The sequence below is a fragment of the Pongo abelii genome, chromosome 7, assembly GCF_028885655.2.
Source record: "Pongo abelii isolate AG06213 chromosome 7, NHGRI_mPonAbe1-v2.0_pri, whole genome shotgun sequence".
NCBI classification, from domain to species: domain Eukaryota; kingdom Metazoa; phylum Chordata; class Mammalia; order Primates; family Hominidae; genus Pongo; species Pongo abelii.
The window spans coordinates 140,492,403-140,509,434 of NC_071992.2; the positions used below are offsets into that span (position 1 = coordinate 140,492,403).

A 17,032-nucleotide genomic window follows, 5' to 3' on the forward strand; every position below is an offset into this window, starting at 1 on the left:
CTTTTGCTGGTTAGGTCTTTGTTATGGAGGATAATCCGTGAACTTTTCAAAATGGTTATCTTCCCTTAGCCCCACCGAAGCCAAAGGGGAGAAGCCCTGGGTCCTCCTCATGAGATGCTGGTAGGGTTCCTGGAAGTATAAAACCCATGAAAATGTATCCCCCGCAAGACTGTGGCCCCCAGGAATTTATGATTCTTAAGCTAGTCCATACTCAGCCTCCAGAAATTAGTACTACCATTTAAGGATTCCTTTCAGCTTATCATTCCAGAGGCGTCTGTTCCAGGTAAGCAAATTTTTGCTGTGACTCTCTGGATGTACCTATCTCTCCAGATTTCAGAGTGGCTGTTTGCTTTGTGACCTCAATCTCCTGGTAAGTCTGATAAAAGGTATTGACTTTCAGTTTGTTTAGCTTTTTCTTGTAAGAACTAGAGTGATGACTTCCAAGCTCTTCCATGTTAGAGCTAAGACTGAGAATACATTATTTATTTTACAAAGAGTTTTATTATTTTAATTAAAAGAAAAGCTTTTAAAAAAAGACATCCCTCATAGTAATCTATCTTTGGTCCTTAAGTAGATGGCTAATACCATCTTACTTTAGCAAGGAGTTACACCTGTAAACCTAACAGGAATTACCAACAGAATCAATCTCTCCCATAAAGAGGCATAGTTGCTACGCCCTGGAGCAGTCCTCTTCCTGCCTTAAATAATAACTTTCTGAATTCACTTGGCAGCTAGTTCCTTTGAACCAGGGAAATCTAGGAGCAAGTTATTCTAGAAATTCAAGAAGTACCACCTCAATCTGCTCCTCCTCTTTCTGCACATCCCAACACCTATAATGAAAGGCACAGTCCTCCCTAACACAAGCATAATCATGGTTTCCTTTCCAGAGACCCATGGATGAGAAAACTTAGTGACAAATACACACTGAGGTATACGCAATTGATAGTGGTTATCTTTCTGAAAGCACTCTCTTCTATGTGAGAAGAAGAGCTATGTGGGCACAGAGGACCATAAACAGGGAATGATTCATTCATGCTGGGAGAGAAAGCTGTGGAAATGTGCAAAGCCTTTTTCTCCAGCCCCACCCCGCTGCTACCGCTGAAGACTTCACTCCTCTCTCTCTGAGATAAACTCAGCCAAGGCCAGCAAAATAGTACAGGCTTCACCACAGCGCACAGAGAAAGGGGGTTTAGCAGCACAGAAATTGTACCTGCTGTGAGACTTGGTAGTTGCTGTGAAGAATCAAACCTCTTCATGCTTTTTAGTTTTGGTATCCTTAACTATAAAGTGGAAACAAAACCTCCCACTTGGCCTTTTCTGACACCATCCTGGTGGGGCTGTTGGGGCACCTGTATTGAATTTGGTTAGTGTGGAACTCTAGGCTCCTCACCTGGACTTTGCTGATGAGGTTGGATTTGCAGTTTATTTTGTGTTGTTCAGCTGAAGTAGAGGAGTTATCGTCTAAGTTTTCTGTCTTGCTAGGCTGCCGTTGTTTGGATACAGCAGGTTTCTCTTGGGGCTTTTAATGTCTCTGCCCAATGATATTTCCAAATTGCTGTCTTTATCAGCTCAACTCTGGGATAAAACAAAGGGAAAACAAAGAAAGCCAAACAACATAACAAAAAGAGGGACTCATGATGGTGTTATTCTTTGGGTCCTGAGTTCCTCTCCAGGCTGCCATCTTCTACCTTCCAGGGTCTTCTAATATTTGTTTTATATATTATGTTATTTGGTTATACCAATGAAAAAAACAGAAACACATCTCCATTTCCCTGGAAGCAAAACTCTGCCATCTTGTTTTACAACCTGCTTTCAGTGGAATGCCTTTTCATGCAAATTAATATAGCTCATATTATCATTTTAATGGTTGTACATCATTCCATTACACTGATATGCATTGCTTTGACTAAATCAGTTATCCGATTAGATGTACAGAGTCCTCCCTACCCCCAACAGATTTCTTCTACTATGAGTAACACTGCAGTGAATATCTAAGTAGCTAAATATTTGTCATATTCTTAATTATTTCCTTAGGCTAAGTTTCTGGACACAACGCTGCTGGATATGCACATTTTAAAGCTTCTAAAAAAATGCAACCAATTGCTCTTCAGAGATCCAGAAAAATTATAGCAAATTATGCTATACCAGCAGTCCTCTGTGCCTTCAATATTAATATTATTATTATTAAAAATCCAGCGAGGTAATAGTGGCATATCACTTTTCAAAAATTACCATTATTTTGTTACTTGTGAGACTCATTTTGAGGGCAATTAATTATATTAGCATTAAATTCCTAAGCAGTAGGAGCGGCAGTGGGAAAAGCTAAAAATGGAGGCTTGAAAGAGTCCCCCCCATGCAGACGAGAGACATGGTAGGTGTGATACATCATTGTAATGTGGCAGACAGTGGCCAGGGCCTGGGGTACCAGGTGAAATCAGAGGCAGAGGTTGAGGGAGTTGGAAGAGCAGCTCTCATCTAACACCAGGTTTCTTCTGTCATTCAAGAGCTCATTTAATTTTTCTGGAATTCTTGGGCTTGTTTCCTAAAGAAGCATCTGTCACCCATCAGAAATTGATAGTTTTTAATCAAAGTGAATATTGAAAGTATTATTTGTTGTTTCATTAACTACTAATCTTATGTAGATACACGAATACAAGCACATGCACACATACACACAAACGTGCGCACAAACACACGTGCACTTAGCCCTGGCCTCATTTATTCCTGGTCTTCTGCTCCATGCCGCAATTAGTGCCAAATTATAATGAGCTCGTGTCACAGTTGGGCTGCAATGACAGTCACACAGAGTGAGTGCAGGATGACAGGGGTTGAGCCTGGTTAGGAGAGAGAGGGCTTTCTTCACAGCATTTCTCAGCACCCTCTTAGATTTCACCACTGACTATCTTGCTGCACAACAAGCTAACAAAAACAACAGTGACTTGCATTTGTTTCCAAAGCATTTCAGTCCAGGTCCCTGAAGTCAGGAACTCTCCAGGTGCCCTATTCCCTAATTCTGAACTAGTGACCACCCTATATTATTGCTCTATTTCACGTTGGCTGAACTGGAATACATTGAATTATACTTCATCACGTTGAGTTGTCTAAACTCTCAAAATAAAGGGGATTCTTAGTAGCGATGGTGGGCATCTCAGGATAACCAGTACTCAATCCCTTAAACATGCACTTCTTGCTTCAGGATATTTTATCTGAAATTATTAGATTTCCTCGGAACATGTTGTGTCAGACATGCTAAAGTCTAATCTGATATTTTGGAGTACATAAAACATGAGACTTCATGCCAAAATGGACTCATTCCTTGAAGTACTATTGTAGATTTGGGTCCTACAAACAGAAAATTTCATAATTTTTGTCCAATTCTCGTCAGTAAAAGGAAAAAGTAAGGTGCATTTAAAATTGTATACATTTAGTTATATAATTTATTCCTGACAGCAGAATACTTCCATTTTTACTAGATATTAATGAAAACCAAATATACCACTTACAATTTTATACATTTAATGGCTAGAATAATTTTACCCAGAGTAACTTCTGGTTGCTCCTGGCCTTGTTTCAAACTATTTCTCCTTCACCGCTCACACACCTACAGTGCCAAGCAAAGGAAGATGTGCGCATACAGTAATGCAACCTCCAGCTCTGTCTCTGTGTTGCTGCAGCTGAGCTGCCACAGTGAAGACTTGGAGGGGTTTCTGGAAATCAGCATGACCTCCTGGTCACATCGGGTGCCCAGGTGCAATGCGAGCTCACATTTCCTGATTCCTGCATCCACAATGCCAGCTACTCTCTAGCTCTTCCACCTGTGACTGGCACAACCTGAAGTTGCCCAGCCCTGGGACTGGGTGTATTCATTTCTGGAAGAGAGGTATGGAGCCCCACCCCATTCTCCAACCTAGAATTTTCCAGGGAGAGCTCTGCACTTGGGGTTCTTGATCACTTTTCAGCTGGCACTTTCAAAATTGCCACTGAATCCCGTCTGGTTTCTTGGACTGCACTTTAATGGTTAGAATGCAGATACAAAGGAAATAGATACTTCATCCCATGACCACCTCCCCAGCCGGGTTCTGATCATTTTATAGATGAAAACACTACAGAGGAATCTGGCTCACATTGGCACAATTAACAAATGTCAACAGAGAGACTGGACATACACATTTGCCATCATGGCCCCCAAACCTCTCAACCCCTTGTCTACCCTTTGGTAATGTTTCACATTATGAGCCCTGCCATTCCCAAAACTCACAATCCTAGATTGCTTTACAGGTCATTGCACACGTGACTTAGTTCACACCAGTTAGATTCACACAAGATCTGATGAGAAATTAATTGTCTAAGGAGGTGCCCTCATGCTGGGAAAGCAAGTATACTAGCAGAGGTATCCACTTTTGTGGGCACTGCAATGGTGGATACTCTGGGTCTGGTCCCAGTGAGGCTTATGCCAGGGTAGTGATAATGGTGATGGTGGCAGTGCCACAGCAGCTCCCATGGCACCTATCCTGACTACATCACTTCAGAGCTCTCTGAGCTTCCTCAGATTGGGAACTACTGAATATCTCTAAATAAACCCCTTTATTGCTTGAAATAGCAAGGGTTTTTTTTGTTGTTTGCAAAACAAAGCCTGCCCAATGCTAACTGGAGCTCAGAATTTCAGATTACCAGAGGCCAGGCGCGGTGTCTCACACTTGTAATCCCAGTACTTTGGGAGGCTGAGGCGGGTGGATCACAAGGTCAGGAGTTCGAGACCATCCTGGCCAACATGGCGAAACCCCGTCTCTATTAAAAAAAAAAAATACAAAAATTAGCCAGGAGTGGCGGCAGGCGCCTGTAATCCCAGCTACTCGGGAGGCTCAGGCAGGAGAATCGCTTGAACCTGGGAGATGGAGGTTGCAGTGAGCCGAGATCATGCCAGTGCACTCCAGCCTGGGCAACAGAGTGAGACTCCGTCTCCAAAAAAAAAAAAAAGATTCAGATTCCCAAATTCAGAACTCTTTTCCTCTGCCATGCTCAGGGATTAGCTTTAAAGCTACAGCTTCCTTTCCTCTAGATGAGTAACTGAAGATAAAAAACTGAGGACACCTGGAAAGAGAACTTGGGACTCTGGGACTCAGTCCAAATGGACAGCCTTGGATAGGGTGACACAGAGGAAAACTGAGGTCACTGCACCCCACTAGGGAAAGCAGAGGGAGAGGCAGGAAGCAAAAGAATTATTAGAAAGAAAAGGAGAAGAGAACTCAAATTTACTGAGCAATGGCTTCGTGCCAGGCACAATATTAGGCACTTTATAAACAGCAAGTAAAAAAAAGAAAAAAAAAGTACGTAAGATAGATAGATATTCCCAGCCTCTCTCATGTTACCACTTTGTAAGGAAGATTTTATGTTTGAGCTCCTGTGCTCCTGAGCTCTTTTTGTGAAAACAGGGTTAACAAATAAACAGAAGAGATGTCTCAGAGTTAAAGAAAGAAGAGCTACAGAAATAAGAAATAGGGGATCACAGAGAGGCCCTATGAGGGAGGGCAGCAGAAAGGAGAAACTGCAGGGAGAGATACCAGGATGCATGGGACTTTGGACAGGCGGATATTTTAAGAGGGCTTAAGAAGATTTGCTTATACCACTTGGGGTAATACCACTACCACCCTTGCCTCCTCAAGAAGCTTCAGAGTGTCCAACATTCTAGCTGGGGCAACAAGCAAGACCCCATCTCTACAAAAAATACAATAATTAGTCGGGTGTGGCAGCATGATCTGTAGTCCCCACTACTCCAGAAGCTGAGGCGGGAGAATCACTTGTGCCCAGGAATTCGAGGCTGCAGTGAGCTAGGATCACGCCTGGATAAAGCAAGACCCTGCCTTAAAAAAAATAAATAAATAAAAATAAAAATAAAAAAAAGGGAAGTCTAACATTTTTTGAGTTTTGATATGGATTTGTTATTTTTGGGGAAGCGTCACCCTGCTGGGGCCAGCCTTAAGTAAAGCACAAATGCATTCTCAAATTTGACCTCCTTTACCTCCCTGTGAGATGACCACTACTATAACCTCCATCTCTCAGCTTAAGAATCTGAGGCTTTGAGAGATTTTTATGATGTACCCAAAGTCACACAGCCCTCTAAAGATTAAGACCAGGATTTAAAACCAGGCTGAAAAGATTCCAGCACCCTTGCCCAGAGTAAGGTACAGGTGCCATAAATTGACCTACTTCACAATCTGCCCATTCACTCACCCTGGGTGAGCACACATGGATTTGAGAATTCCTGAGCTGATAGAGTTCTGTCAAGCAGATTTAAAAACAAAAACGTAGCTTTAAAAAAAAAAAAAGCTATAAAGTCCCATACAGTTATTCCAAAGATGTAAGGATAGAACCTCCAAAACTATAATCAAGAGCTAAGCTGGATAAGTTATTCAGAAAATACAAATTAATTCAACTGAAAAGCTAAAACAGCTGTGCAAATACCCTGTGGGTCTTCCTATAATGCATCTCATTTCTGAAGGCAATTAAGTTAATATACACTTTTTAAAAGTTTAAATGCAATTATCAAATGGTTGTTTATATCCACACAGGCCAGAAAATGATGACATGGGAGGAAATTTCCCATTGTGTCATAATTTCAGCCTAATGTGCTACTACAGAGGCTTGCGAGGAATTAATTGCTCTGTAGCATGTAAGAGCTTTATAGAAGTTACTTCTTTTCTCACCACACCCCTGAAGGGTTGATGCTATTAGTCACATCTTACAGACGACTCTACGGAGCTTGGAAATGTTCAATGATTTGCTCGGTCATGCAGCTTCTGGTTTTAATCAGACCATAGGTCCTGGTGTGTCTGGGACAGTCCCAGTTTATATTGTTATCTCATAATCATTATTAAGAGCACCACTTTTCATCTTGCAAATGGTTGCCTTTTAGGTGGTAAATTGTAAGGTCATCCTAGTTGTCAGGGACATCTCCAGAGTGAACACAGGCTGCACCAACTCTACAGCCCACGCTTATGGTCTCTGTGTGCCGCAGCCCTGCAGAGGAATTTCCATCAAACAGGGCCTGACCATGGGGGGAGCCTTACTCATTAGCTCTAGGAATCACTAACAAACACCCACCATGTGTTCCTGCTGATGATTGGAGGACTTTTTTTTTTTTTTTTTTTTTTTTTTTATTAGATGGAGTCTTGTTCTGTCGCCCAGGCTACAGTGCAGTGGCATGATCTCAGCTCACTGCAACCTCTGCCTCCCGGGTTCAAGCGATTCTCCTGCCTCGGCCTCCCCAGTAGCTGGGATTACAGGCATCCGCCAACAGGCCCAGCTAATGCTTGTATTTTTACTAGAGATGGGGTTTCACCACGTTGGCCAGGCTGGTCTCAAACTCCTGACCTTGTGATCCGCCCACCTAGGCCTCCCAAAGTGCTGGGATTACAGGCATGAGCCACCATACCCAGCCTGGAGGACCATGTTTTGAGACACTCTCCTATGCCGTGTTGCCTTGAATATTAGTTCACTAGGGCTGCCATAACAATGTACCACAGACTGTGGGGCTTAAATACCAGAGATTTATTTTCTCACAGCTCTGGAGGTAGGAAAGTCCAGAGCAAGGTGTCGGCAGGGCTGGCTTCTTCTGAGGCCTCTGATCTTGGCTTTTAGATGGCCGTCTTCCTCCTGTGTCCTCACATGGTGTCTTCCCTCAGTGCATGTCTGTGCCCACATTTCTTTTCTTATAAGGACACCAATCATATTGGATTAGGGCCTCATTTTAACTTAGTTACTCACCTTAAGGCCCTATCTCCAAATATAATCACATTCTGAGGTACTGGGAACTAGGGCTTCAACATATGAATTTGGGGAGGACACCTAACATCTAAATAGGTGGAGGAAGTAGTAATGGAGGGAAATTGTAAAATCCTCTTTTCTGAGGATCTTTAAAAGTAAGCAAAGTGTCATCTGTGAGGAATGATGTCATTGTGAACCAGGTACAAAATGAAACCTAACAAACTCCATCAGTGCTGCTTGTTTAGAACTGACCAAATGTAATGAAAGAACAGAACTAAAGACAAAAAAAACACATGATTATCTCAATCAATGCAGAAAAGGCTTTCAATAAAATTAAATACCCCTTTCATGTTAAAAACTCTCAAGCCAGGTAATGAAGGAACATACTTCAAAATAAGAGCCATCTGTGACAAACCCACAGCCAATATCATAGTAAATGGGCCAAAGCTGGAAGAATTCCCCTTGAAAACTGGCACAAGACAAAGATGCCCTCGCTCACCACTCCTATTCAACATAGTATTGGGAGTCCTGGCTAGAGCAATCAGGCAAGAGAAAGAAATAAAGGGCATCCAAACAGGAAGAGAGGAAGTCAAACTATCCCTGTTTGCAGACAACATGATCCTATATCCAGAAAACCCTATAGTCTCAGTCCAAAAGCTCATTAAGCTGATAAACAACTTCAGAAAGTCTCAGGATACAAAATCAACATACAAAAATCACTAGCATTCCTATACCCCAACAACAGTTAAGCCAAGAGCCAAATCAGGAATGCAATCCCGTTCACAATTGCCACAAAAATAATAAAATACCTAGGAATACAGCTAACAAGGGAGGTGAAAGATCTCTACAAGGAGAACTACAAAACACTGCTCAAAGAAATCAGAGATGACACAAACAAATGGAAAAACATTCCATGCTCATGGATAGAAAGAATCAATATCATGACAATGGCCATATTGCCCAAAGCAATGTATCAATTCTATGCTATTCCTATCAAACTACCAGTGACATTCTTCACAGAACTAGAAAAAAATACTTTAAAATTCATATGGAACCAAAAAAGAGCCTGAATAGCCAAGGCAATCCTAAGCAAAAAGAACAAAGCTGGAGGCATCATGCTACCTAACTTCAAACTGTACTACAGGGCTACAGTAACCAAAACAGGATGGTACTGGTACAAAAACAGACACATAGACCAATGGAACAGAATAGGGAGCCCAGGAATAAGGCTGCATATCTACAATTATCTGTTATTTGACAAAGTTTTAAAGTGTTAACAGTTATTTGAAAATTAGCAAGGAATGCATGTTCATCATAAAAACATAAGCAAAAATAAAAATGTATGTATTGTACAAATCAATCTTTTTTTCTTTTAAAACAGGGTCTTGCTCTGTCACCCCGGCTAGAGTACAGTGCTGTGATCATGGCTCACTGCAGCCCCCACCTCCTGGGCTCAAGCGATCCTCCTACCTCAGCCTCCTTAGTAGCTGAGACTACAGGCATGAATTACCACATCTGGCTAATTTATTTTTATTCTTGTAGAGACAGGGGTCTCACTATGTTGCCCCTTATCTCGAACTCCCAGACTCAAGCAACTCGTCCATTTTGGCTTCTCAAAGTGCTGGGAATGTAGAGGTGAGACACCATACCCAGCCGCAAATCAATCTTAAAAGATTATACTCCATGTGATTATTTTTAATATTCTATTAAACTTAATATTTTATTAATATTTAATTTAGAGTTCCATTTAGTATTAAATATTCTCTATGTGTGATTATATTTACTATTCCATATCAACTTCCATAGGATAAATAACTAGTTTATATTTTTAACTAGGTATATATATATTTGTTTTACAAAAATAGCATCATACTCTGCCCTAAGTTTTGTGTCTTTGAGTATGCCTGTCATGTCTAATGTTAAGTCATGTTGTTCTCTTCACATTTCTGCTGGTGGCAAGGCATTCTATTTGTGTGGATGTACAGTCTGCCCCCCATATCTGAGGGTTCTGTATCTAAGGAATCAATATTGGAAAATATTTGGGAAAAAAAAAAACAATGCAACGATAAAAATAATAGAAATTTTAAAATATAGTGTAACAACTATTTACATAGCATTTACATTGAATTATGTATTACAAGTAATCTAGAGATGATTTAAAGTATGGGAGACTGTGTGTAGTAGGTTATATGCAAATATTGTGCCATTTTATATAAAGGACCTGAGCATCCTCAGATTTTCGTTTCTGTTGGGGGTCCTGGAACCAATTCCCTCCATGAATACCAAGGGACAGATGACTATATCATAATTTAAATGATCCTATATTGGTTGGCTTTTATATTGTTTATAGCTTCTAACCAATATAATCACTATTATAAATACTATGATATAAAGACCTTTACATATATTAATTTGCTCACTTGGCTGCATACTTCTGTATTAGTCCGTTTTCACATTGCTATAGAGAGTACCACCTAACACTGGGTAATTATAAAGGAAAGAGGTTTAATTGACTCACAGTTCCACAGGCTTAACAGGAAGCAGGCTGGGGGCTTCAGGAAACTTACAATCACAGCGGAAGGTGAAGCAGAAGTGAGCACGTCTCACGTAGCAGCAGGCAACAGCGAGCTGCGGAAACTGCCATTTATAAAACCATCAGCTCTCGTGAGAATTCACTCACTATCACGAGAACAGCATGCGGGAACCGCCCCTGTGATTCAACCACCTTCCAACAGGTCCTTTCCTGGACACCTGGGGATTATAATTGGGATTACAGTTCAAGATGAGATGTAGGTGGGAACACAGAACCAAACCATTCAACTTACGTGGGCTAAATGCCGAATTACTAAATCCAAGAATTACAGCGCAATTACTAAGGTGCAGGGTAAATGCCCCTGATAGTAATAATTTAAGCATACAATTAGAATAAACCTGTATGGCAGACGCACCTGAATGTGTGTTTCAAGCTAGGGAATCCAGGAGTGGCCAATCCAGAGAGTCATTCCTCGTTTATGAGAAACATCTGAGCCCCCGTCCTGTCCCATTGAACATGGGCCATAAGGAAGGATTGAGGCCCTGAGTTTTGGGGTACCTGAAAGTTGCCAGGTGGAGGTCGTTAAGGGGAAGATGGTAACTGAAAATGCTATATAAACTACACACTGTTTGCAGGCGGTTGTGTTTTTCCTGCCCAGCCTGCCACCACTGGCCTGGATGTAAGGTGGATATCTTGTCCAGCCCACTGCCACTGGACCCTCTTCCCTGTATGTAAGCCCCTAATAAAACCCTATGTCTTGTTTGCTGGGTTTCTGGCCTCTTGAACCTGGTGTCTTCCCTAATGAGGTTAATAAAGGTTCGGCACAGCAAAAGTTATCATGTAAATACCTTTAAGGATTTTGGCCTAAATTGCAAAATTGCTCTCCCAAAAGGCTGTAGCACTCTTCTCCTACAAGTAGTATATAAGACTCTGTTTCTCCACACCTCCCCCAAAGCTAGCTATTATTCTTGTAATCTTTGCCAATCTGGTAAAAAAAATTGATTTGATTTTTTTGTAAGCCTTTGATTACTAATTAAGGATGGACATGTTGGCTTCTTGTTGAGCACTTGGTTGTCTCAGCACACAGGAAATATCTTCTTTTTAACTCAAACACAGGATTTGAGGTTCCTGAACACCTGGTATAACAGAAAACTGGTTGGGCACTGTGGCTCTCATCTGTAATTCCAGCACTTTGGGAGGCTGGGAGGGGAGGATCACCTGAGTTCAGGAGTTTGAGACAAGACTGGCCAACATGGCAAAACCCTGTCTCTACTAAAAATACAAAAATTATCCTGGCGTGGTGGCACACACCTGTAATCCCAGCTATTTGGGAGGCTGAGGCACAAGAATCGCTTGAACCCTGGAGGCAGATGTTGCAGTGAGCTGAGATCACGCCATTGCACTCTAGCCTGGGCGACAGAGACTCCATCTAAAGATAAATAAATAAATAAATAAATAACAGACAATGGCTCCCTCTCATTCTCCCCAGTTGATTACAGGACCTAGCAATGTCCTGTAGAGTAAATTCTCCTCCCAGCCTGCCTAAGTGACAGCCCATTACTCAAGCTGAGCAGGCACCCCACCTCTCAATAGTGCTGTCCAATCCCAGCTTCTCTTTGAAATGGCAACTTGTCTGTAATGGTTAATTTTCAACCCTGGCTGCATATCACCTGGACTAAACATTTTTTATTCTTTAATTTAAATTTTTTTCTTTTAAGAGTACATAATATATTACTCACATATTTTAAAAACACAGAGGGAGATTAAGTTAAAAGTCTCCCTGTTATCTGTGGCCCCCATCTGCCCCATTCCCCTCCCTATAAGCAACTGATGTTACTAATTTCTCATGGATCCTTCCAGAGATATAAACAGATATTTAAAAATGCTCTTTTTGGGGACCCACGCCAGAATTTCTGAATCAATTTCTGGGATGAAGAATCTGGAAACTTGAATTTTTTTTAAAAGCCCACAGTATTGTTGAATTATAGTCAGGATTTAGAGCAACTTCTTGAGTGTAGCATTCATTTATGCATTCAACCCACATTTATTGAGCATGTGCTTTTATGTGCCAGACACTGTGCTGGGTGCCAGAGTGAACCAAACAAAGTTGCTAGTCTCATGCAGCTTTGATTATAGAGCAGGGAGGAAGCAGAAAAAACAAACTGTAATTATTGAAAATTGAGAAGTTCTATGATGAAAACTAAAGCAGGATAATGGAAAGTCTTCCAATTGCTTTGATCACAACTTGAATCTCCTTCTTTCTCATTTAACCTTTCTTACCCTCTCCACTGGAGAGCAGGTGAGCGATAGAAAGAAAAAAAGGCAACATTTTTCAGGAAATTGGATTGTTCCCAGAGCCCAAATTCAGAATGAGTTTGAAGCTGGTGCCCAGAGTTCTTCCCATGTGGTATTTATTTCTCTTCATTAGCGCTGATTGTTGAATTCTTCATAATGGCTTAGAAATAACATTAAGAAATGGCAATTTGCTCATTACTCTGAAATAGAATGTTGAATTTCTTCTTTCTCTTCTACAATTCAGTAAAGCCTATGCTAAAGCATTGTGGGGGCTCCAGGAAGCCCACCTGGCATCTGAGAACTTGCAGGGAGCAGAGGGTGTCTCTTTCAGAGTCAGGGTAGCACCTAGTGTCTCCCAGAGGGAAAGGCAGCAGGAGGTCCACTTGCCACTCACACTTGAAAGATTCAATTCTACAAAAAACTAACCTTATCAACATGTGCCAGGCACTGTGTGGTAGGTACCATTATTATCCCACTTAAAAATAAGGAGGAGGCCGGGTGCAGTGGCTCTTACCTGTAATCCTAGCACTTTGGGAGGCAGAGGCGGGTAGATCACTTGAGGTCAGCAGTTCGAGACCAGCCTGGGCAACATGGTGAAAGCCCCATCTCTACTAAAAATACAAAAATTAGCCGAGTGTGGTGTGGGGGGGGGGGGCTGTAATCCCAGCTACTCAGGAGGCTGAGGCAGGAGAATCTCTTGAACCTGGGAGGTGGAGATTGTAGTGAGCCGAGATCACGCCACTGCACTCCAGCCTGGGTGACAGATTGAGACTCTGTCTCAAAAAAAAAAAAAAAAAAAAAAAAAAAAAATTAGGAAACTCAGAGTTAAGCAGCTTATCCAAGTCATCCTGCATTCAGACCTAGGTTTGCTAGGTTTGCTGACATCAGTTTGGTATACCCCTACTACCCCCCAAAGTTTTGCCTGGAAACTTAAATGAGACAATCTATCCATTACGTTCTCCAGAATGGAAGCTGCCTTGTTTTTGTTTTTTTGTTGTTGTCTGTTTGTTTGTTTTTTGAGGCGGAGTCTAGCTCTATCGCCCAGGCTGGAGTGCAGTGGCGTGATCTCGGCCCACTGCAAGCTCCATCTCCCGGGTTCACACCATTCTCCTGCCTCAGCCTCCCGAGTAGCTGGGATTACAGGTGCCCGCCACTACGCCCAGCTGATTTTTTTTTTTTTTTGTATTTTTAGTAGAGATGGGGTTTCACCATGTTAGCCAGGATGGTCTCAATCTCCTGACCTCATGATCCATCCGCCTCGGCCTCCCAAGTGCTGGGCCTTGTTGTTTTTAACTGGCTAGACTCACCTAAATCTGACAGCTACAGACTTACATCCACCATTTTTTTGGAACCAAACTGATGAGAAGAAAGGAGGCAGAGGAGCGTAAAACCATGTGGTAAATCCTGGAATTAGCCTGCCTGTTGCAAGCTGGGGCCCAGAGTGCCTCATCTGATACCCATGGACCACACTGCGAGAAGTTCCTGAGTCAGCTTCCATTGTTAGTGCTCAGAAACTTGCTCATTTTCTCCTCCATATAACCGTGAGTCACAGGAGGACTTACTCCTGTTACTATAGCATCAGGCACAGAGGAGGTACTAAATGTGGAATGAATGAAGACATGACAGAATGAGCTGCCTCCCCTTCCCAGCTGCCTCTTTCAGGCTGGACCCAATCTGTGTGTCTTCAACTGCTATTCATTTTGCATTTATCCTTGCCAGATGCTATCCTGGACACTTCGGGTATATTTTCACACTTAATTCTCACACCAGTCACTGGGATAGGAGGTATTAGCCCACTCTACAGATGAGGAAAGTGAGGCCTACAGTGCTTCTGTGACGTCTGCACTGTTTGGAAACAGCTGGGGTAATTCCAGCAGCCCCAGTTCTGCTCCCTCCTCTTCCTTCCCCATCAGCCCTCCCTAAGGCCTCAGCAGACCTACAACCCAAATCCAATCTCTCCTCTTTAGCTGTGTCCCACTGTTACAGTTGCTGGTTTCTTCAAAGGGTTGTTTTTGTTTTGGTTTGTTTTAGAGATGGGATCTTGCTATATGGCTCAGGCTGAACTCTTGGGTTCAAGCCAATTCTCCCACCTCTTCCTCCTGAATAGCTGGAACTACAGGCATGCACCACCATATCTGGCTGGGGTGGTTTCTTTCAGGATCTTAATTCCTAATAACCAATAGATTTTAAACTGGCAGTGTCCCCAGGGCTGCTATTGGGCAATAAGCTTCTGCACTAACTCTATTTTGCATACTTTAATGTGCAGACAAATCACATGGGGATAATGTTGAAATATAGGTTCTGATGCGTTGGACTGGAGCAGGATCCCAGATTCTGCATTTCTAGTACACTCCCAGGTGAGGAGAAGCTGCCTGTCTGTGGACCACACTTGAGTAGCGACAAGGCACTAATTCTCATTAGGCCCTGTCCCAGAAACAAATGTGTTCTGTTCCTCATTGTTAAAAGTTAAATTGTGTCCCTCCAAAAAGGTTATGTTGAAGTCCTAACCTTCAGGACTCAGAATGTGACCTTATTTGGAAATGAAGTATTTACAATGTAATTAGCTAAATTGAAATAAGGTCATCCTGGAGTAGTGTGGGCCCCTAATTAATTGAATAAGACTGGTGTCCTTGAAAGAAGACCTCATGTGAAGACAGACACTGGGAGAACACCACGCAAAAATAGAGGCAGAGATTGGAGTGAAGCATCTACAAGAAAAGGAACATCAAGGACTGGCAGCTGCCACTAGAAACTGAAAGAGAGGGATAGAAGACTCTCCCACAGGGAACCAACCCTACCAACACCTTGATGTTGGTCTTCTGGCCTCTAGAACCATGAGACAGTGTCTTTCTATTGTTTTAAGCCACCCAGTGGGTGGTACTTTGTTACAACAGCCACAGGAAAACAATACACATGTGAGCCCTAAGAAAATAAAAATCAGCCAAGAATGAGAAAGTAAAAATCTGCCTAAGGGATTGCAGAGATTTGGTCAAAGAATACAAAAGTTTCAGTTACACAGGAGGAATAAGTTTAAGAGAGCTATTGTACAATATGGTGGCTATAGTTAAAAACAATGTATTTCATACTTGAAAATTGTGAAGAAAGTAGATTTTAAGTGTCCTTGTCACAAATAAATGGTATGGGGTTAATGCATGTGCTAATTATTTAGCCATTCCACAATATGTACGTATTTTGAAACATGTTGTACACCATAAATATGTATAATTTTTATTTGTCAATTTTAAAATGAGATTTGTGGGAATAAAAAGATACATGTTAAAAATTAAATATAAATTTAAAAATTCTGCCCAGCCATTCGTCAGACTAAACATGGATTAGGCAGAATAAGGCAATTAAGACAACAGAAAAAGATAAGACAGAGAAGAATGCCGGCACAGATACAGTCAACAGCTGTGTAGATAGGAGACAATATTTCTCCCCAGGAGCCACAACATGTCATAGCAAACCCTTCTCTGTGACTGTTACTTTCTTACTCACTGAGGGACTTTGTGCTCTAAAATCATAGACTATTAGAAATATCACCATCTGAAGTCATTTCAGTAAGAATGAGATAGCCCACTCTGGCCTGGAGGATCCAAGTCACTTTGACACAAAAAAGCAGTATCGATTTCCAACTCCATTACAGAGTTTCAGATAAGGAGTTTCTAGACACAACATTTCACATCTACCTTCACTTGGTAGTTTCCAAGGAAACAGCAGCCTGCCTCCACTTTGCTGTTCAGAACTGATGGTCCCTTTATACACAGCCTTGATTTGTTTTGTGCTTGTAAAAACTCTGCTTCATTTCAGCTCTCCCTGACCTCCATACTTTCCCCAAATCCTATGATAACTCCGTCTTCCTTTGTTTGGTGAGACTCTCCGCGATTCCGTGGTGTGTGATCTCCCTCATTACAATGTCTTAATAAATCTGATTCTGTCAGACTACGTGTTTGTCCCTGATGGTCTTAAGATGGTTGGGCTAGGACACACTAATTTGATTTCCAGGGCTTACTATGTAGTAATGGCGTCTTACAGCTGGGAACATCAGAAGGACCAGCTGTTAATGCGCCTGGAATTCTACCTCTTAGTTCTTTTCTTCTCATCCCACCTTTTTTCTCCTTTTTACTTCCATCTGGACCTTTATTTTCCTTAGATTCATTTCTAGTCTGAAATCACTGCACCTTCTGTCACTCCATTCTGGAGAAAGTCATGGAGTGACCGAATTTAAGATCTGCCAGTCACTGGCAGCTTACTTACAATTTCTAATCTTCAGTTTCAATGTGTGTAGAATGGGAATAATAGTACTCAACTCAGCAGGTGGTTGGAAAGATTAAATGAGATAATCCACAAACAGCACTTAGCGTGAGGCCTAGTGCATAGCGTGCATCCTATAATATTAGCTGTCATTATGTTGTTGTTAACATAGGACAGGCCCACAGG

General features: G+C 41.8%; 1 long non-coding RNA gene across 1 annotated transcript in view; it reads right to left on the bottom strand.

Moving 5' to 3' along the window:
- The window catches only part of LOC129047529 (uncharacterized), a 95,518-nt gene extending 85,024 nt beyond the window's left edge, over positions 1 to 10,494 (bottom strand). Inside the window, exons 1-2 of the long non-coding RNA XR_008509270.2 lie at positions 10,332 to 10,494; positions 1,391 to 1,575 (exon numbers count right to left, since the gene is read on the bottom strand). This is a non-coding gene — a long non-coding RNA (uncharacterized LOC129047529). The remainder of the gene's footprint in view (positions 1 to 1,390; positions 1,576 to 10,331) is intronic.
- Positions 10,495 to 17,032: the final 6,538 nt, after the last annotated feature.